Source organism: Leptinotarsa decemlineata, unplaced genomic scaffold (genome assembly GCF_025532065.1).
Source record: "Leptinotarsa decemlineata unplaced genomic scaffold, Ldec_3_MD MMD2_tig00001973_RagTag_RagTag, whole genome shotgun sequence".
NCBI lineage: Eukaryota > Metazoa > Arthropoda > Insecta > Coleoptera > Chrysomelidae > Leptinotarsa > Leptinotarsa decemlineata.
Window position 1 is genome coordinate 2,345,198 of NW_027412572.1, and position 21,620 is coordinate 2,366,817.

Sequence of the window (21,620 nt, forward strand, 5' to 3'; positions counted from 1 at the left end):
GGCAGCAGATAATCCTAACTGGGTAATAAACTGTAGAAGCCAGTATTCCCAAAAAATCAACGTTCGGTGTGGGATATTGAACGAACGAATTATTGGTCCTTTCTTTTTTAAGGAAAACATTAATGCGCAGAGGTTTCTAGAATTTTCAAACACAGAGTTTTGGGATGCTAGTCACGAGCTGCCAATCAATGAACGAACAAATTTAATTGTCCAGTTAGATGGGTGTTCAGTTCATTATGCCAGAGCTGTGAGGTAATGGCTTAACGAACATTTTCCAAACCGATGGATAAGCCGTGGTAGTCCGTCTATAGAGTGGCCACCCAGATTTCCAGACTTCACAGTTTTGGACTTTTTTCTCTGGGGACTTCTCACGAAAAAGGTTTACGAAAACCGCTCAAGAGATAGAAATGGACTTCATGCAAGAATTCGACAGGTATGTGCAGATATTAGCCCTCAAGAACTAAGGAACGTAAACAGAAATATTCGTAAACGCTACGACACATGTATCGAAATACGTGGTGGATCAGTAGAGGCTACTAGAATATGAGATAGAATTAATTGTTGCACTGAATCGAAACATTTCAATAATTAGTTATTAGTTACGTTTATTGAAATTTTTTGCTTCATTGTTAGTTGAATTGTGTGAATGTAATTCCGTTATTTTCATTAAAAATATTTACGCTATTTGTTTTTTTCTTCATCTGGCGGTACTTTATTGTTGAAATCATAAAAAAATGATATATTGTGACTGTTAGCTGTGTGAGCTTTCGAATTTTTGAGTTGTCATAACTTTGTTAATAATGAATATTTTTTCATGAAATTTTGGTTACACCTATTTAGAGGCACTCTAAATCCAGTGGCGTAGTGATTGTTCAATAAAAAAATCGCTAATAAAAAATTCCGATTCTCGACTAAGAAAAAATATCGTAGTATGCTCTGAAACTTTAATAAACATTTCAAATTTTGTCCCAAGGTAGACTTTTTAGTACTTGAAATTTAAAAAAAATATATTAAAATCGATTAACAACTTCAAATTTTAGGGGGGTGTTTCCATTAAAAATGGGCCACACTGTATTAAGCAAAAAACCTGAAATGAAATAATAGTGAAATAAAATACAAGTAAAATTAGAACAATTGAAAAAAATATAAATAAAAAATCGAGAGATTCCAAGCCAAGTTGGTTCACGACGTTTCGATTGTTGGTATCCACAATCGTCCTCAGGTGATGAATATTTATTATTACATCGAATACAATAACATTGTCCTTTTCCATTTTTTTATATTCTCCGAAATAACAATTTCATCCGAAAAAAACGAAAAACAGCATTTTTGGTTTTCCCCCTTATAACTCGAGAAGAGCGAGAGTCCCCGTAAATTTTCGTCTACCATTGTATTGTTCCCGATGACAGTCACTTCTTTTCACATTCAATCATCTTCGTACCTGTTACGGTTTGAAACATAATAACGTTACCACGTGATAAAAGAGGCCTGTATGTTATTTATATTCATCACCAGTCCTTGTCAATGAGAATTTTTTCTTCGTATAATCGACAGTATATTTTGCATTGAATAGAATTTGTATGAAGGTGGATAAGTAGAAAGTCAAAAAACACTCTTTTTGAAGACCAAATACGATACCAACTCTTACGCTGAATCAAATACTCAGAACCATTTATCAAGAATGCGTCATTGTGAAACACTATCATTTCTACATAGATAACGGCCGAAGTAGCAACTAATAGGTTAGGTTTGGTCATGAGTGAGTGGGTCTAGTCGCAAGGGTTTATTGTGGCTCAAGTAGCAACTGAAACTGTCTTTCAGTAATTGACTTTTTTCCATTTATGGTGAATCTTTAATGAGATTTTATAAAATTATCGTTTCCAGGAAAATATGTATTTCACCCATTATTACTCAACGAAATTCCTCAAGAACAATGAAATATGTAAGCAGGATCTGTGTTTCTGAAAACAATTGAATGTTTACAAAATCGTTACTAACACCTGCCACTATACTACAAATATATGGAATGTTTTCAATCAAGTTCTGAATAATGGTCTGCTATAAACTAATTGTTGATACGCTTCTATTGTTTCGATAACCATGACTGCCTATCGGTTATTTTAGTCGAGTTCGTTGGCATTCTGTCAATTTGTTTTTTATGATAAATAGTCGAATAAGCTGGCGTTTCTTCAATATTTTTCTGTTATTTTTTGCATTTCTCTATCGAAATATCTCCTATGAGAGAGCTTTATGAGTCTTTCTAAGCGCAGAAACTCGTTTCTATTTGATATGGAAGATAATTATGCACCTGCGTAAAATTGCCAAATCAGCATCATCCATCAATTTTGGAATTTTGTAAACATCTTTTTTCATTTGGAGTTGCAAATGTTCGGTGCTTGTGTTCTATATACAGTGTCACCATTAAAGTGCGCACCATATGGGAAACTTTTTTTTCGAAAAGTTTCAATGAAGTTTAACTTCGGCACTTGTTTGTGCTTCAAATTCAACTTAAAATGATGCGGCCAACTGCGACCTATTGACGTTCAGTGTTTGCCAAATTCAACTTTTTTTTGAAAAAAATTGAAAAATTGCATTTTTAGATCGAATTTGACAAAAAGTTACTTGAGAAAGTTGTGTCCACGGCAATTTTATATCCATATGCCAAATTTTATGCTACTAGGATAAAGTTAATGTTTTGCTTATTTTTGACAGGTATCCCCTTTATTAGTTCGGTTAATTGTCATCAATTCATGTATACATAACAAACTCATCATGGAGTTTAACTTTTCTGATACATTTTTACTCATACGGACATTTTTAGAGAGAAATTAAAAATTTGCTATAAATTTTGCACATGACTGGTGCAAAGATTCAATCACTTGGCTATTTTCTTAAACAAACCTTTGATTTCGAAAAAGCATTTGCAACTAAAAAAAAATGCAAATAATTTCGATAGAAATTGTGTTGCTTGTATTTTATAATAATATTAATAATAACAATAATAATGATAATAATAATAATACCGGCTTGCCGCACTAAGGCAGAACTCTTAGTCGCACAGACGCAGAAGGCTGTCATTCTTGACTCACTGCGCTTGCTCAGGGCACAGGATTCTCGGGCCCAATGATCACTTACCCCACGATGTGGGGAGTGGTCATTGGTTGATAATGCTGGCGCACCCTCCCGAATGTATCGGGGCTTCGGGGGATAGGGCCTGACCAGCGCACACTACGGTGAAAAAGATAATAATAATAATAATAATTGAAGCTTTCAACAGAGAGCTTCGACAGCCTGACCTCAATGAACTGCGCAACCCGATAACCCCGGATGACGTTCGAAGAGCCCTTGTTGGTTCAAAGAACTTTGCTGCTCCAGGCCCAGATGGGTTGAACACTTATTGGTGGAAAAAACTACCAAGTACCCACCGCCATCTGGCCAGAGTTTTCAACTCATGGCTGGACGGAGACAAGCCGATTCCGGATTGGTTTGTCGAGGGGCGGACCGTTCTCATCCTCAAAAGCGGAGATTTGTCGATTTCTAAGAATTACAGACCGATAACATGCTTGAATTCGTGTTATAAGTTGTTTAGAATCTTCTTATACACACGAATACTCACCGCAGTTGACCGAGTGTTTGAACGAATATATGAGCAGAGAGGGTCGAAGAGAGGAGTCGCTGGATATGAAGAGAACCTGCTCATCGATAGATGTATAACGCAGGACTCGATACAATATAAGCGTAACCTCTCTATGGCCTGGATCGATTACCGTAAGGCATTTGATACAATTTCGCATGAGCTCATCTTGCATTTGCTCAGATGCCTTGCGGTACCCGACAACATAGTGAGATGCATTGAACAACTGATACCACTTTGGCGAACTCGCTTTACCATAACATCTAGTCAAGCCAGAGTCCAAACAGGGTGGGTCACTTTCAGAAGGGGTGTATTTTAGGGTGATTCCCTCAGTCCCGTTCTATTCTGCATCTCACTATTGCCATTATCCGTTGCGCTCAGAAATACTCGAGGATATAACTGTGTCACCCCCGGAAATCGGAGGCACAAGGTCACCCATCTGTTTTATATGGATGATCTTAAACTTTATGCCTCTGGAGAGAAGGATCTCCATCAGTCCTTGATGGTGGTGGAAGAGTACACGCATGCTATCGGTATGAAATTCGCGATAGACAAATGTGCAATGGTTCATCTCAAAAGGGGACGATGCAGGCACTACGGAGAGGATACGCAGCTCGTAGATAGAAGCATCCTACACCATCTGGATGCCGGAGAGACGTATACTTACCTCGGGGTGGAACAACGCCACTCACAAGCGGTAACTGCACTGAAAAACTCTCTCCGCGGCAAGTATCAGCACAAACTTCAACAGATCTGGTCATCGGAACTGTCGGGGAAGTATAAAGTTGCTGCAACAAATATGCTTGCCGTTCCAATCTTACTCTACTCGTTTGGAGTAGTGAAGTGGACTCGGGAGGAGCTGTATCAACTCGACGTAAAGACCCGAAAAATGATGCATCTCTATAGTAGTTTGTATCCCAAATCGTTCGTTCCACGGTCCGTTCGTTCCACGGAGGCCGTGGACTTTTGAATTTGGAGTGTCTGCATGACAGAATGGTGCTGGATACAGCCTGTAAAGTCATCAGGAGTTCGGATCCCCTTCTCTGCATGGTCCGTGACCATGAGAGAGCAGGAAATGGAGCATTTCTCTTTAGGACAGCTGCCCGAGCAGCCGATGAACTTGGTATAGTTTTCGACACTGAACGAGGTGACCACAACTTTGTCACCGAGTTGGAACCTGTTCAGCAAAAAGCTCAGATAAAAGCCGCAGAGGTCACCTTACTTCTGCGGAAACACAAGGATAAGCCAATGCATGGGGTCTTCTTCAATAACATTGGAGACCTTGGCTTATCAAAGCGCCTGACATTCGCTTTTCTCAGGTCGAGTGGGTTGGAGTAGGAAACTGAGGGGTTCATCATGGCTTGCCAGGATCGTGTCTTCAACATCTTAGTCTACCGCAGTCGCGTGATGAGTATAGAGGTTCCTGACACAAGGTGCAGGGCCTGCCGCGAGGCGCTCGAGACTATAATGCACTTGCTATCAGCATGTCCAGCATATGCAGTCTCGGCCTATATCCATCGACATAACGCGGACCTAAGGGTGCTTATTACCATCTACGACACTCTTACGGTATTGATGAGACACCGGTGTTGTCCTACGCTCCGGGGGATATTGAATCCGTTGTGGAGAACGAGAAGTGCCGAATTTATTGGAACTATTCGTTCCCCACCCTCAGGCTTATACAAGCTAATAAGCCTGATGTGGTCCTTCTCGACCACCAGACCAAAACAATATTTGTCGTGGAGTTTTCAGCTCCTGGCGAGACGAATATCGTCATAAAAGAGGAGGAATAACGGATAAAATATCGAGATTTTCTCTTCGAACTCCGCAGACTCTATCTAGATCATTTATTTAGCTTAAATAAGGTAAAACATATAGCAAAACGTACACAAAGGTGAGACAAAGGAAAAATGAAGAGAGAAATGAAAATTTATATGTTTTTTACCACTTTTATTTGTTATTAACGTTACTGCAGTTTCCTTCTATACGGACATTCTCAAACTTATACAATATTGACTATTTATAATATTTATAATATATTGTTTATTGTATAAGTTTGCAGTTTCGTCCTATGCGGACATTCTCAAACTTATACAATAAACAATATATTATAAATATTATAAAAGAACAATATTGCATAAGATTGAGAATGTCCGTATAGGACGAAACTGAAGTTACGTTAGTTACAAATAAAAGTGGTGAGAAACATAGAAATTTTCATTTCTCTTTTCATTATGATTCTACCACTTAGTAATGGCTACATCCATCAATTTATACAATGGGAAAACTATATGAGCAAGGCATAACATGAATATATTATCTATCCAGATCACTTCAGATATGTTTTCAATTTTTTTTTGAAATTATACAGCGTGACTCACGGTCGATGGTAGGTTAGACTTTCTGGAAAACGCAGAGCATGATTTTTCTGAAAAGTCCACCTCTCACATTTCCTTACCTGTTCTATCGATCTGAAATATTTTCAGCATTGCGGCGTTGCCACTTCTATCAAAAAGTCCTAGCAATTATATTTTTTTTAATGTAACACCCTGTATATTAATACATTTTTGGAATTGCTCTAGTATTTCAATACTTTTTTGTTGATAATGTCATATACCTATCTCTATCTGTTTTCGAGATAAAAAATTAATTGTGCTAAATATGGTGCAAAACATAGCCTTCATTGAAATTAAGTACATCGGTACTCTCAATTCATGAAAAGTTAATATTTTGATGATAGTTTGGACAAACTTGAGATATTCAAATAACACCAAGAAATCGACTCCATATCACACAGGGCGTGCTAAAATTACTATTATTTCCATTGTGCATAAAAGTAGTCGAAAGTTCATTTTTTCAAATGAAACCCCCTATATATTACTCGATAAATTGAAAGATGGTGAAAAATGCTTCGAAATAATATACATGTCCCTACACCTAAATCGTCAAGTTTTCTTAATAAAGTCGTTTTTGTGGAAAAATAGTTATTCACGTTTTACCTACAATTGTTGAAAGTGGCATTTTATTTTGTGAGTGGGGATTATTGCAAAACGAGCGTCAGCAAGTGGAACAAACTCACGAGCAAAATAAAATCACTTTTAACAAATGTATCATACAAATTTTTTTGTATAACGTTACTGCTGATAATAAAAAAAATTATAGGGTCCATGCGGGATTTGAACACACGATCTTTGGATTACAAGGCATATGTTACAACTATATACGCCAACTCACGTTATTTTAAGGAGAATTATTGGTTAGTCATGAAAGACTTTTTTCAGTTGGACTCAATACTACTTCGCCATCGTCAATAACTTCACAGGGATTCAATATTACCAATAGCACGAACTGCATGTGTGAACTTTTGTAAAAGATTTTTTGGTAGGTGTTCTGATTGGAGTGTTTCTATCAAAGAGATTTTCAATAACAGTTGTACAAAAAATAATTTTTAAAGAATTTGATTTCTAGGTAGCCGTGGAAATATCAAGCTTATGACAGTTTGGTGACTTTTATAAGTAATTGATAAATGGTTATTGACGGTGTTTCAAAAAATCGCCAAAAATGAATGCAAATATTGATTATTCAAACGAAGTTCCTATGAAATTATTTATTATACACGGACGGTGTTGCCAGAACTTGTAGAAAATTCAACCAAATGCATCCTGAATTAACACCAATGAACAAGAGGAAGTTCGTAAGATTACAAAACAATTCCCTTAACTATGGCTCCATGTTAAAAGCGCCTTCAACATTAACAAAACCTTTCACTTCAAATGAGGACAATACTGTTAAGGTTTTAGCATATTCTTATGCATATCCAGAAGCTTCCATTCACAGTGCAGAAAAAGATTTAGGTGTATCACATGCTTCAGTACAACGAATTTTGAAAAATCACGGAATGCATCCGTATAAATTTACCAAAGTTCAAGCTCTAAAAGCAGAAGACCTCGAACGTAGAATGCATTTTTGTGAATCCCTTTTGATTCATACAAAGGAAGATCGGGAATTTTTGTCAAAAATAATTTGGAGCGACGAATCAAAATTTACGAGGGATGGTATTTTCAATAGAAGGAATAAACATTTTTGGGCTGATCATAATCCTCATGTTACAAAAGAAATGAGTTTTCAAGAAAAATTTGACCTGAATGTTTTCTGTATTCTGAAGAACAATAAAATTAGCTTTTTTATTTATGAAGACACACTGAATGCAGAGAGATACCTCCAAATATTAAGGACGACTGTAACCGATTTTCTTGAAAATTTGCTTTTAGAGGAATGTAGGAATTCGTGGTTTCAACTGGACGGAGCGCCAGCTCATTCCAGCCAGGAATTTTCCAGGAAACTTGACGAACTCTTCGACGATCGTTGGTTTAGGCGTTTAGGGCCGTGGGATTGGCCACCGAGATCACCCGATCTCACGTTACTTGACTTTTTCTATGGGGTGTTTCAAAAGAAAGGGTATACAGTACTCCAGTGCCTACCAAAGAAGAATTGCGACGGCGAATAGTGCGGAGTATTGAAGATCTGGATCCCCAGGAAATTGAAAAAGCAACCACAAGTCGCGTACAAAAAACATTTTGTAGTGTTTAGAATGAAATGGACAACATTTTCAGCATTTATTTTGGAAATGTGATATTTTGTTCACAATTTTGTTATATTGAATCATCCTATTCTGTTATTGTCTGTACTTTCACATGTTTTAGCCCACAAAATCTTACTTTCTACCTAGAAATGACTGATTTTTGGTACAGTTGTTCCCTGGAAACTTTGAGCCATAGTTAAGGAAATTACTTAGTAACCTTACAAACTTCCTCTCGTTCATTGGTGTTAATTCAGGATACATTTGGTTGATTTTTTCACACGTTCTGACAATGATTTGATCACTTTGTTCATGTGTATAATAAATAATAAGAACTTCGTTTGAATAATCGATATTTGCATTCATTTTGGAAGATGATTCGAAACACCGTCGATAACTCTTTGTAAATCACTTTGTAAAAGTAACCGAACTGCTATAAGCTTGATAATTCCACTGCTACCTGAATCCAAATTCTAAAAAAAAATAATGTTTCTAGAAGAAGCGACTTGAGAAAACTTGACGATCTAGGTATGGGATAATGATATATCATCTTGAAGCATTTTTCACCATCTTCAATTCACCGAGTAATATACAGGGGGTTTCATTTGAAAAAATGAACTTTTGACTACTTTTATGAACAATGGAAATAATAGTAATTTTAGCTCGCCCTGTATGATATGAAGTCGATTTCTTGGTGTTATTTGAATATTTCGTGTTTGTCCAAACTATCGTCAAAATATCAACTTTTCATGAATTGATAGTACCGATGTACTTAATTTCAATTAAGGCTATATTTTGGACCATATTCAGCACAAGTTATTTTTTATCTCGAAAACATATAGAGATAGGTATAGGACATTATCAACAAAAAAGTATTGAAATACTAGAGCGATTTCAAAAATGTATCAATATACAGGGTGTTCCTTTTAAAAAAATAAAGTTGCTAGGACTTTTTGATGGAAGTGGCAACGCCGCAATGCTGAAAATATTTCAGATCGATAGAACAGTTAAGGAAATGTGAGAGGTGGAATTTTCAGAAAAATCATGCTTTGCGTTTTCCAGAAACGTCTAACCTACCATCGACCGTGAGTCACGCTGTATATGTAGTAGTGTTCAAATTCACTGGGCAGAGCATTATATTGTTTGATAGAGTTGTAAATAAAACTACAAGAAAAGCAGGCTGTCGAGTGTTTTGGAATAATAAAAGAATCATATAAAGAACATTCAAAGAAACTTTATATGTTTGTTACCACATAGAAAGGTTCATTTCTCTTTTCTTCATTATGATTTCATACCACGTAGTAACGGCTACAACCATCATTTTTTTTTCACCGTAGTTGGCACTGGCACTATCCCCCGAAGCCCCGATACATTCGGGAGGGCGCGCCAGTATTATCAACCAATGACCACTCCCGACACCGTGGAGTAAGTGATCATTGGGTATGAGAATCATGTGCCCTGAGCAAGCGTAGTGAGCCAAGAATGACAGCCTTCTGCATCTGTGCGGCTAAGATTTCTGCCTTAGTGCGGCAAGCCGGTATGATTTTAAGATTCAAGGGTAGAGAGGACATCATTCAACCAAGGACTCCAATAATCAGAACAACCATCTTGACAGAGTGGTCTGGATAGAGTCTGCGGAGTTCGAAGAGAAAATCTCGATATTTTATCCGTTTTTCCTCCTCTTTTCTGACGATATTCGTCTGGCCAGGAGCTGAAAACTCCACGACAAATATTGCTCTGGTGGTCGAGAAGGACTACATCAGGCTTATTAGCTTTTATGAGCATGAAGGTGGGGAACGAATAGTTCCAATAAATTCAATATCAACGGATTCAATATCCCCTGGAGCGTAGCGCAACACCGATGTCACGTCAATACCGTAAAAGTGTCGTAGATGGTAGGGCCGGGTTATTTCGATGGATATAGGCCGAGACCGCATATGCTGGACATGCTGATAGCAAGTGCATTAGGGTCTCGGGCGCCTCGCGGCGGGCCCTGAACTCTGTGTCAGGAACCTCCATACCCATCACGCGACTGCTGTAGACTAAGGTGTTATAGACACCATCCTGGCAAGCCATGATGAACCCCTCAGTTTCCGACTTCAGCCCACTCGACCTGAGAAAAGCAAACGTCAGGCGCTTTGATAAGCCAAGGTCTCCAATGTTCTTGAAGAAGATCCCATGCATTAGCTTATCCTTGTGTTTCCGCAGAAGTAAGGTGATCTCTGCGGATTTTATCTGAGCTTTTTGCTGAATGGGTTCCAACTCGGTGACAGAGTTGTGGTTAGCTCGTTCAGTGTCGAAAACTAAACAGAGTTCATCAGCTGCTCGTGCTGCCGCCCTAAAGAGAAATGCTCCAATTCCTGATCTCTCATGGTCGCGGACCATGCAGAGAAGGGGATCTGAACTCCTGACGACTTTACAGGCTACATCCAGTACCATTCTGTTATGTAGACACTCCAAACTCAAAAGTACATGGCCTCCCTGCCGTGGAATTATTATTATTATTATTATTATAATATAATAATGATTTTCAGATAATAATTCGAAATGAGTGTGCACCCAAACCCCAAGAAAGAAACTAAACTGTTTTTTTAATATTTTTGCCCACAATGTTACGACACATCGAAACACAATCGATAATATTCTAATAATTATCTAAAATCCACAATTGATTTTAATGATATGATGCTCCTAATTGTTCCGATAGTATTATCTTCAAGCAATTATTTTCTCGGGAAATCTGCATGTCTGATCGATCTTTCATTGAAATAATCAGTCAAATGATACTTGTGAACTGAACGAAAATTGTGAAGTACTGGATGAAGGAATTTATTCGAGAAAATCATTTCTAGACACATCTGACGCTCTAAGCATCGTCAATTTAACCTTTCTTTGTTGGGTGAGTATTCACAGTTATTCTACTTTCACCTAAAGATATTTCAGGTGTCATTCGATTTCTATTCATTTGCAGAAAATAGGTTTCTTATTGTATACTATACACCATCAACGCTGGTGTTCCCCAGGGATCCATACTCTTTCCAACCTTCTTTTTATTGTATATCAACGACTTATCGACAAAAACCAAGAATCCAATATTGTATATATTGTTTTGCTGACGACAGCACACTTCTATCGTCTTTCCATTTAGATTCCAGGACAACGGCTGCGGATGCACATCTTCACCGGCAACAGGAGGTTGCATATCCTAATGAGGATACATAAGTAATTTCGTATTGGGTTGAAAATGAGGTTCAATTGAATATCACAAAAACCCGAGCATCGAATTTCTTTAAGAATATGAATGTTTGTTGGGGCTTAAAATGGACACTAATATGCCTTGGCACAATCATGTCGCTACAATTGCAAAGGCTGCTTCTCCAAAGCTTGAAAAACTGTTCTGAACCAGAAAAATGTATACACTTTTGATGGCTTATAAGCTCGGATTAGACCTTCTTTGGAGTATTATCTGATGTATGAAGCTCCGCCCCTAAGCATATCCTGAAGCTGCTGGATCCCATCCCGAAAAGAGCCATCCGTCTGATTGGAGACGCGAACATCACTTGCAACCTTGAAAGTCTGGAAAATTGAAGAAAGATTGGAGATTTGTCTCTGTCGATGAATATTACTGGAGTTTTTTCCCAACAACAAACCGTATTTGAATCAATAATAAATTCATTTCCACCATTACCATGGAAGGGTCCAATCTCCATATCCCTTTCAGGACGGATTTTTAATTTTGTGAAATTAGGACTTTTGACTACTGATAATCTTTTATTACTGTATAAGGTACTCCAAAAAATAATTTAAAAAATTGCCCTTCTTCCTCTTAGCGCGGGGGGACCCTGCACTGTCTTGACGTTCAGGCTTAAGTTAGTTTAGTGCACAATCGTGACGGTCTCAGACTTTCAAGGTAAAATAATTCATAAAAAATATTTTTCATAGAAACATACTCGTATTTATTATTTATAATGGTAGGAACTCTAAGCAGTCAGCCATAATCAAATTGCAACTTACTCTAGACTTACGATAAATCAAATTATGACAAAAAATAAATATTCTTCCTAAAGAAAACTAAATCTCCCTGAAATTGAACAAAAACAATCAAACATTATTTGGTGAAAACTTTTCTCACTCTAGAACTTTCTATTTTGTATGGTACGCTGAAAAACAGTTTTGTTTCCTAGACAAACAAAGATAAGCCTCACATTTGGTACATAGTATCTTGGACCTACTTTTGCAACCTTCCATCCTGCATGCTCTTGGGCTGTCTATTTCAACGAAGGATGGAAGGTGGTCATACCCATCATACCTTTTGGCCAAAGAAGGTGGGTTCAGTCAACGAAATTTAGACGTATTCGGGCACAGGTTCTCAACTTGTTCATCAGTGTCAGATCTTCTTTTACGTCCTGGTGCATTCAAAACTCCAACAAGTCCATTATTTTACTTTTGGGTACTCTTGTTGCTATTGATTCTAATACGTACAATCACCAAGCTCTCGAAATCGATAGGTCAAAAAAATGGAGTATGACTTTTAGAGTCCATTTTTTCGTTTTTATGAAAGTTAGGTAGTATTCTATGGACTAGTCAAGAATATCCACACCTCCCATATTCTTGTTGTAATTTGCTGACGTCTGTAAATGCTGACAAATTTTTATCCCATCGCTTGATGAGACAAGAATCATCTCCAGATTTACAATTGGATGCTACTAAGACGGATTTATTATCCATCCATTTTAGAACAACCGTATCATTACCAACGGATTGTTGGGATTCGCCACGTTTCATTTTACGATCTTGCTTGAAGTCCATGGTTTTTCTCTCAGGAATTCGGTTCATCATAATTGTGCCGGTTCCATGAAGTCCTATTTGATTCAATCTCTCAAGTAAAGGTACAGATAAGAAAAATCTGTCGAAATATACACAACTGCCGCGTGGAATATATTTAGAGAGATAAAGAATGACAGAAGCTCCAACACCTAGAGATTTGTCTTCAAAGTTTGTTTTGGTGCCCTGTTAAACTTCGAAGTCGATCATCAAACCTTCCTGTGTAGTAGCAACGAAAGCTTTTAGCCCTTGTGGACGTGGTTTTGTTTTTATGACCTGTCTTAAACCACGTGGACAAGTCCCACAGAATGGACTCATTTGTTCATCTATGGAATAAAAACCTTATTGGCGTTTTAATCTGTCACAAGCCTTTTTGACTTGAGTAAGTACAGGTTGCACCTTCCAGAGTGAATTCTCGTTTCCTGTAGGAGCCTCATCACTGTCGACAACACAGAAAGCCATACGCAGAACTTCAAAACGATCTCTAGAAATCTTGTCAGCAACTAAAGCTAATCGCATTTCTGCCCGCCAGTACATGTGAATACGTGGATATGGAATACATCCCATGATGAAATGAATTCCAACAAACTTTTTCAACTCTATTGCTTTGGTGTTCGGTATTTTTTCTGTTTTGCGCATGTAATAATTATTGGTATAAACTGCGGCATGCTCAAAAAACTTGTCGTCGAAATAAACTTCAAAGTAGGCCAAAGGAGACCTTATCACTGCTGACGGTCGCTCTGGATAGCAGTGTTCCTTCTGGTTGAATGGCATCTGCTTCCAAATTATTCGGCGACAGTCAAAGCTTTCTGTTAACTTTTTAAGAACTTTGGTTGAAGTTGCAGACGATAGGCCTGGACTCGGAGGTAATACAGGCTCATCAGCATGCATCAACGACAAAACTGAATCTTCACGATCACTCTCTTCATCTTCCACCCCTCCAATTTCGGAATGGTTGCCATCATTGATAAGCTGAAGTACCAATTCATTTGTTAGTTCCGTTCCTGAAAAAAAAAGAATAACTTTAACTGAAAGCGAAAAAACAACGGTTTACCGTCATACAAAGTGAGTTGAGTTTGAGTCGGAACGTCACGATCGTCCGTTCATTCTCAAATGAAAAGTAGATAACGCCAAAAATATTTTTCTACCGAATTACATTATTAACTAAACAAAACATTAAAAGCAAAATTCAAGTAAAGTTCTGGACCCGAAAAGTTTGTTAGAAAAGGCGCGGGAATTTTTTGAAGTAATGTGCACGATTGTGCACATTAATTGAATGGGATATATTTTTTTTCAACTGAAATTACTTTTTTTATCCTTTTCTGCTAGACTTCTTCGATAATATTAGACACTTCTTCTTTAATTAGCTCTATTATCTTCTTATCAAAAGTAGAAAATATGTGTGATTGATGACTTGTTTACTTTATGGTAATTCATGATCACTCAAATGAAATGAATAAAAACACTTCTGTCCAAATAACCACTGGCAAATTTTATTTATACGACCGGTTTCGGGTTTGACCCCATTATCAAGTAAAAACAGTTTTATACTTAATAATGGGGTCAAACCTGAAACCTGTCGTATAAATGAAATTTACCAGTGGTTATTTGGACAAAAGTGTTTTTATTCATTTCATTCAAGTGGAATTTTGAAAAATTATTTTAACACATGATGCTTCGTTTCAAATTTCCCCAAACCAACTCGATGGAATGGAGAACAAAAAAAGAAGGAAGTCTCAATATGGTGTGTCCATACTTTTCAGTAATACTCTCAAGGGCATACACTTTTTTTAATGTTTTTGTCTGTAAAACTTCAAGTAGTTGGTTTTTGGTATAGTAATCTCCAAAATACAAATTATTATCCAATAAAAACTCTCCTCGAATTTTGATTCGGTACTTCGCTGAGCTGACGCGAATGATAGGAAGTGTTGTCAAGAACTATGTCACTATTCCCATGTAAATTTGGGATCAATGTGTTTTCAAACCATACCTCGAAAATTTTAGCGTCTGTGTTCTTATGATAGTCAATATTGCAGTTCTCAAGTTTTTTTTTCACATAATTTCGAGTAATTCGAAACCCATCCTCTACTTCCTCCGCAATGCACAATGATTAGTCGCGATCCTTTGTTTGCAGGTATGTTAGGCGTACACATTCTCGAACCATTAGTCCATCCTTTTGTAACTGTGCCGTGAGTGTCATACCAAGTTTCGTCCAAATAGAAAATTTGCCGTTGTTCTTGTCTATATTTAGTTATTTGTTCCAAGTACTTGTTACGCAATTCCACTATTTTTCTGATTTCCATCACTGCTTGACGTTTGTTTATTGTATTAAATCTAAATCTTAGTTTCTTTATCCAATTCTGATGGGTTTTGTCACAGCAGCTCACGTTTTGACCGGAAGTATTCAATTTCTCATTTATGATTTCAGTTGAAGGAATCTCATTGCTTTTGTAACAGTCGTATATTGTTTTTTTTCAATGATTTTATTAGATGAACATCTAAAGTTTTTGGTAATCACGTATCACATCGCGTCTTGCGTTCATAAGGTTTGTTTTTGACTATTTTACGTACAGTTGAGAAAGAAGTTTCGGTCAAATTTGATGTTGCTTGTGATAGTTTGTTTCCCCCGAAACCAAACTTGAGATGTAGATTCTTATACAGTGTGTAAAAACGAAAACTTAACAGAGCCGTTTTTGAATATAAAAAGTGAGATTTTTAAAAACAGCTCGGACTCGTCGATTTCTAATTAAAGGGGGACACCTTTCAGACTAATCAGATTTTTTGTAGTACGCACCCCCTCGGAGGGGTGCGTCCGACGACCTTTATTTAGATAGGGAAAGTAGATCGAGTGGCACCTTGTTTTAAAGGTCTTTTGAATACCTTTACATCTCTGTCGAAAGAAGATTTTTGTAACGATTAGTTTTCGAGATAACTTGAAGTTAAAATTGCCATGTTAATAATACATTAGACAGACCACTCGGTAACTTGTATGCCTAAATAAAAAATTTTTCGAGCAGTTCTTTTCATCAGTTTTTTGTTGAATAAAATCCTTTTTTTAAAATCAATACCCACTCCTCTTCTTCCAGTTTTCATTAGTACATCGTTCGATTGTTTTGTTTAAACGGGTCTTTTGTTATTTGTTTAAAAATCCTTACACTACTGCTGAAAGGGTTTCAGTTATTGCTTCATTTTTTGGCAACGACCAAAATGCTAATAGTACATCAATTTAATTTAACGAGCAAAACCCTGGTAAACAACTTAGCAGAAATCACGTTCTGGATTTGGTCACAAAATTCAGGGAGACAGGTTTAGTTTTAAATGAGGAAAAAAATGCTCAGAGAAGGGTAGTGAATGACGATAATGTGATTGGGGTAATTGGTCAAGTCATCGCCGATCCCAGGTTAAGTATCAGAGGTTTATCAGCAATGGCCGGAATAAGCCATGTGAGTTAATGGAGAATCCTTGAAAACCACAAATTCCATCCTTACAAAATTAAATTTGTTCATGAGCTCAATGAGAATGATTTTGACCGAAGACAGGAGTTTTGTGAGGGCAAGAGTGAGAGATTAATCCCAAATACCCAGCTGCTTTATAACATCTGTTTTTCGGACGAAAGCTCATTTTATTTAAATGGTTGCGTGAACCGTCACAATTGCCGTTATTGGTCGGATGAACACCCAAGACAATACGCAGAAATACATACCCAACATCCCCAAAAGTTGAATATCTGGACCGGAATATTAGGCAATCATATTATAGGTCCATTTTTCATTGATGGAAATTTAACCGGTGATTCTTATTTACAGCTTCTTGAAGAGGCAATACAACCTCGTATAGTTGAAATAATTGAAAAGGATCCAAGATGTCAAGATAAATTTTTCCATTTTCAACAAGACGGTGCACCACCCCATTATGCCCAGGAGGTTAGAAATTTTTTGAATAATCATTTTGAAGGATTGGCAGAGGAGGTCCAAGTGAATGGCCAGCACCATCACCAGATTTAACACCACTGGACTACTTTAGAGTCTAACATTTACGCTACACAGCCAGCCAATTTGGATGAATTACGTTGTAGAATTATTGATGAATGTCGAGCTATAACTCCTGAGATGTTGAATAATGTAAGAGCAAAATTCGAACAAAATCTTTATTATTGCATGGAGCAAAATGGCGCACATTTTGAACATTGACTCTAAATTTCCTATGTGAGTTACCCTTATTAGGTGTTACTTTTTTTGTGTGTGCTTTGAAAACAATTATTGGGATTTATTAACCCTAAAACAGTTTTTTTTGAATTTTCTGTGTCATCAGCATTCAAGGAAATCAGCAGGTTGTATTCGTTGTGTAGGTAAGTTTTTAGTATGATTCATTTTTTCATCAGAAGCATGAAATATCCACGTCAGAAAGCAGCCTTCATAAGGAGGTGCCACTCAATTTATCTTAAATGTAAGGGTGATAACCAACCCCATCCCCCCAAAAATCTCCTCGTAATAAACAAAGTATTCTTACTTTTTTACGAAATCAAATGGACACGTATTAGCAGGTTGTCATAAAAAGCAAAAATTATTTTTTTCATGAAAGTTCTGAACGTGAACTCAATAAAAATACCTTTAAATCTTCAAATGATCTCGAAAACTAATCGTTACAATTTTTTTTTAACAGAGATGTAAAGGTATTCGAAAGACCTTTAAAACAAGGTGCCACTCGACCTACTTTCCCAATCTAAATAAGGGACGTCGGACGCAACCCTCCGAGGGGGTGCGTACTACAAAAAATCTGATTAGTCTGAAAGGTGTCCCCCTTTAATTAGAAATCGATGTGTCCGAGCTTTTTTTAAAAATATCACTTTTTATATTCAAAAACGGCTCTGTTAAGTTTTCGTTGTTACACACTGTATACATTGAAACATACTCTCTGTGTTTCAATATTTAAATGCATCCGAATCTTATTCACTAGTATCTCTTTTTCGCATTGTTCACCATCGCTATTGGAACCACTATACAGGAAAAGCCTGCGTTGTTATCACACTCCTTACTACTATTAGTACTTTTCCAAGGACGCCACATTTCAAACAGATAGGTAACAAAAATTTTAAGCAGTCATAACTGCACCAATATCGAATTTCAACACTCAAATCGCGATCAGTTCCTGAACTGAACTTCGAGGACATGACGACGATAACCATCCCCGCATTCCCCAATTTCTAATCGTCACCGTAACATGACCTCAAATTTAATTTCATGACTCTTCAGCCAATCATAAAAGTCGGTTAGTAAAAATTATCCAATACGAACCGCCAATTCTACAGTCCACCTGGACTAGTTCGCAGCCGGTTAATTTCTATGTATCAGTTTTTTTGGCCTTCGAGAGTGCCGCCAACTTTGAGTGTGCACAATATCGTTTACTTCGGCCATACCGGAAATTGCGCCGGCAGCAGCCGGCACTTGTTAACAGAAGAGGTTGGATCCTGCTCATCCACAACGACCGTCCGCATGTTTCACAAATTACCGTCCAAAAAATGGAACTAATCAAGCGTTGAAGTTATACCTCGCCCGTCACACTTACCAGACCTCTCGCCAATCGAACACCTTCTTCTCAAGCACTTCGATAACTTTCTCACCGGTGGAACCTTCGCCAATAATGAGCAGGCCTTCGTCGACTTCATCGAATCCCACCTAATGTTTATGCTAACAAATATTACAGTTTGAAGTAGACTCATCAACATGGACAAAATCTTTGAAACAACATAATTTTTACTCATTTTGAAATAGAAATTGGTTGCTGTAGACGAACTTCTGTTAGAGTGAGTTTGATGTGATGCTATGACAGAATAAAATGAAGACGCATGCTCTGCTACACGTGTTGAGCCAAGGCAGGTCGCCATTAAAAACAATTTCCAAAACAAAATTTCCCAACAAAAATATAAATGTTTTTCAATGCGTAAGTACATATTATGATATGGTTCTTTGCAGATAGGTATTATCATTATCTCAGAGATTGTTTTTTTATATTCGAGATGTTCGAAATTACAAGGAATTTTTCAATATCTACAGCACCAACATCGTACATAACTAAAAACATCATTCACCCAAAATTTACGACGCATTTAATGAATTAGGTACACAGTGAGTGGCTGAATTATGGAATATATTTGTTATTTCACAAGTAGTGTACTTTTTCTTATTAGTCAGGCAGTAAGCAAATCTAAAGAAATGAACTTAAAATGTTTAAGCAGTCCCGGATATACCTACACAGTCAAGTCAAGTCAAAAATGTTTATTAGCTTTTGAGGTTGATTACAAAATATTGTGAATGTTTGAATTGAAGGGGTTATATTTTTAGGAGTGATTAATTTTTGGGAACGGAAGTTTTTGGCTGGGATTGAATCAAGGTGAATGAATGTCATTACGATGTCATCGATGACATAAGCAGATCAAGCTTATTCCGTGACATTAAAAAATCGTAATTTATGAATGAATTGTGTGTATTTTCTATAATGTTATCCAATTTGGTACTGATGAACCTTGGGACAAGTGTCTTAAGGCGAAACATCGATGTATACCAGTGAGGATGACAGTGTTCCATGTAAGAGCAATTTGTTAGCATTCATTTATAGTAGAACTTATGTGAATGATATCTGATTTTTATTCCACAACGAATGTTCGAAATACAAACTGAGTAGAAAAAAGTATCTTCTGTATAATTCAGTGTTCATATAGAAGTATTTGTTTCGAAAGAATTTTTTTTTCGTGTAATTCAATGTTGAAAGTAGCTGTTTCAGGAGGACTTCCTTTCAGTTTGTGTGTGAAAGTTACTTCTTTGCATGATCTACACATCCATGTATAGAGTTACTTGTTTTCAAATTGATTACTTTCTTCTTTTCTTTGGAAAATTCCCTCAGCTTTTTTTTCTTTTTGTATCAAGATGGAGTAGTAGAAAGCCAAAAACTTTCTTTCCCAAAAATAAATCACTCCTTAAAATATAACCCCTCCAATTCAAATAAGATTCTTCTTGGCTGGGATTAAATCAAATAGGTGAATGAATGTCATTACGATGTCATCGATGACATAAGCAGATAAAGCTTATTCCGTGATATCAAAAATCGTAATTTATGGATGAATTGTGTGTATTTTCTATGATGTTACCCAATGTGGTACTGAAGAGCCTTGGGGCAAGTGTCTTAAGGCGAAACATCGGTGTATACCAGTGAGGATGACAGTGTTCCATGTAAGTGCAATTTGTTACCATCCATTTAAAATTGAACTCATTTGAATGCTATCTGATTTGTATTCCACAACGAATGTTTGAAATACAAACTGAGTAGAGAAAAGTATCTTCTGTATAATTCAGTGTTCATATAGAAGTATTTGTTTCGAAAGAATTATTTTCTTTCGTGTAATTCAATGTTTATATGAAAGTAGCTGTTTCAGGAGAACTTTCTTTCAGTTTGTGTCTGAAAGTTACTTCTTTGCATGATCTACACATCCATGTATACAGGCTGATTCACGGTGGATGGCACATTAGACGTTTCTGGTGAACCAGACAACGGATCACTGAAAATTTAATGGAGGGCATATTCGGACATTCTCTAGCCAACTAAAATATTTTCGACAATGCGGTGTTGCCGCTTCTATTAGAAAGCAGTAGCAACTTTGATTTTTCAAATGGAACACTCTGTATATAATATTATTTTTGGAATCTCCAACAATTGCCCGACAACTTTTCTTGATATTTCCCTATACCTATCTGTTACCGTTTTCGAAATAAAAATTAATTTCAATTTTTTTCTTCGAAAATCATGACTTCTAAAAATGCCGATATCTTTTAGTTAAGAAGTACTATGATATCGAAATTTGGTTTGGAGTTAGGTGATACTTGGACACTTCCCACACGTCAGCCTAATCTCCGTTACTTCAATACAGGGTGGTAAAAAAATACAGTTTTTTCGTTTGCTTGAAAAAGTTGCTGAAATTTGATTATTTTAAATGGAACACCCTGTATATTATTGAAAATTTGGAAAGCTGCTCAAATTTGCTTTCTTTTTATGTATATCATACCTATACCTAACTAGTCAAGTTTCGGACTTATGAACATTTATTTGTGAAAATGTCCCTTCAGAATGGTATTTCCATTCGGTATTTGGTAAGCAGGCCATGATTACTATTTGACAGTAGCGTTGTGACATTCTCCTAATAATATCGACATTTTCGTCACTTCAGAAGTTGCAAATACCTTCAAAACGATGGAACAAAACTATTCAAACGAAGTTCTTATGAATTTGTTTATTATTTTTGGACAGTGTGACAAAATTATCAGCAGAACATGTAGAAAGTTCAATGAAATGTATCCGAATCTACCGCCAATGAACCTCAAGAAATTCAGAATAATTTCAATGCATTTGGATCAACTTTAAAAGCACCAAGAAACTTGCCTCGACCCGTAACTTTCGAAGACAACCAGATTAATGTCTTAGCAGATTTTCACGCATTTCCCGAGTCATCGATAAGAAGTGCTGAAGAAGATTTGGGTATAAAATATTAATCGGTTCAAAGAATCTTGCTAAGACATAAAATGCATGATTATA

General features: G+C 36.8%; 1 protein-coding gene across 3 annotated transcripts in view; it reads left to right on the forward strand.

Annotated features, from left to right (window-relative positions):
• Positions 1 to 21,620, forward strand: part of LOC111513369 (aquaporin AQPAe.a) — a 100,082-nt gene that overhangs the window by 19,039 nt on the left and 59,423 nt on the right. The window contains exon 1 of one of the 3 annotated variants that reach the window (XM_074176659.1): positions 11,011 to 11,112. The exons of the other annotated variants lie outside the window; for them this stretch is intronic. The gene's annotated coding sequence lies outside the window, so the exon portion shown is untranslated. Of the gene's footprint in view, positions 1 to 11,010; positions 11,113 to 21,620 lie in introns of those variants that run through there. 3 annotated transcript variants of the gene reach the window in all.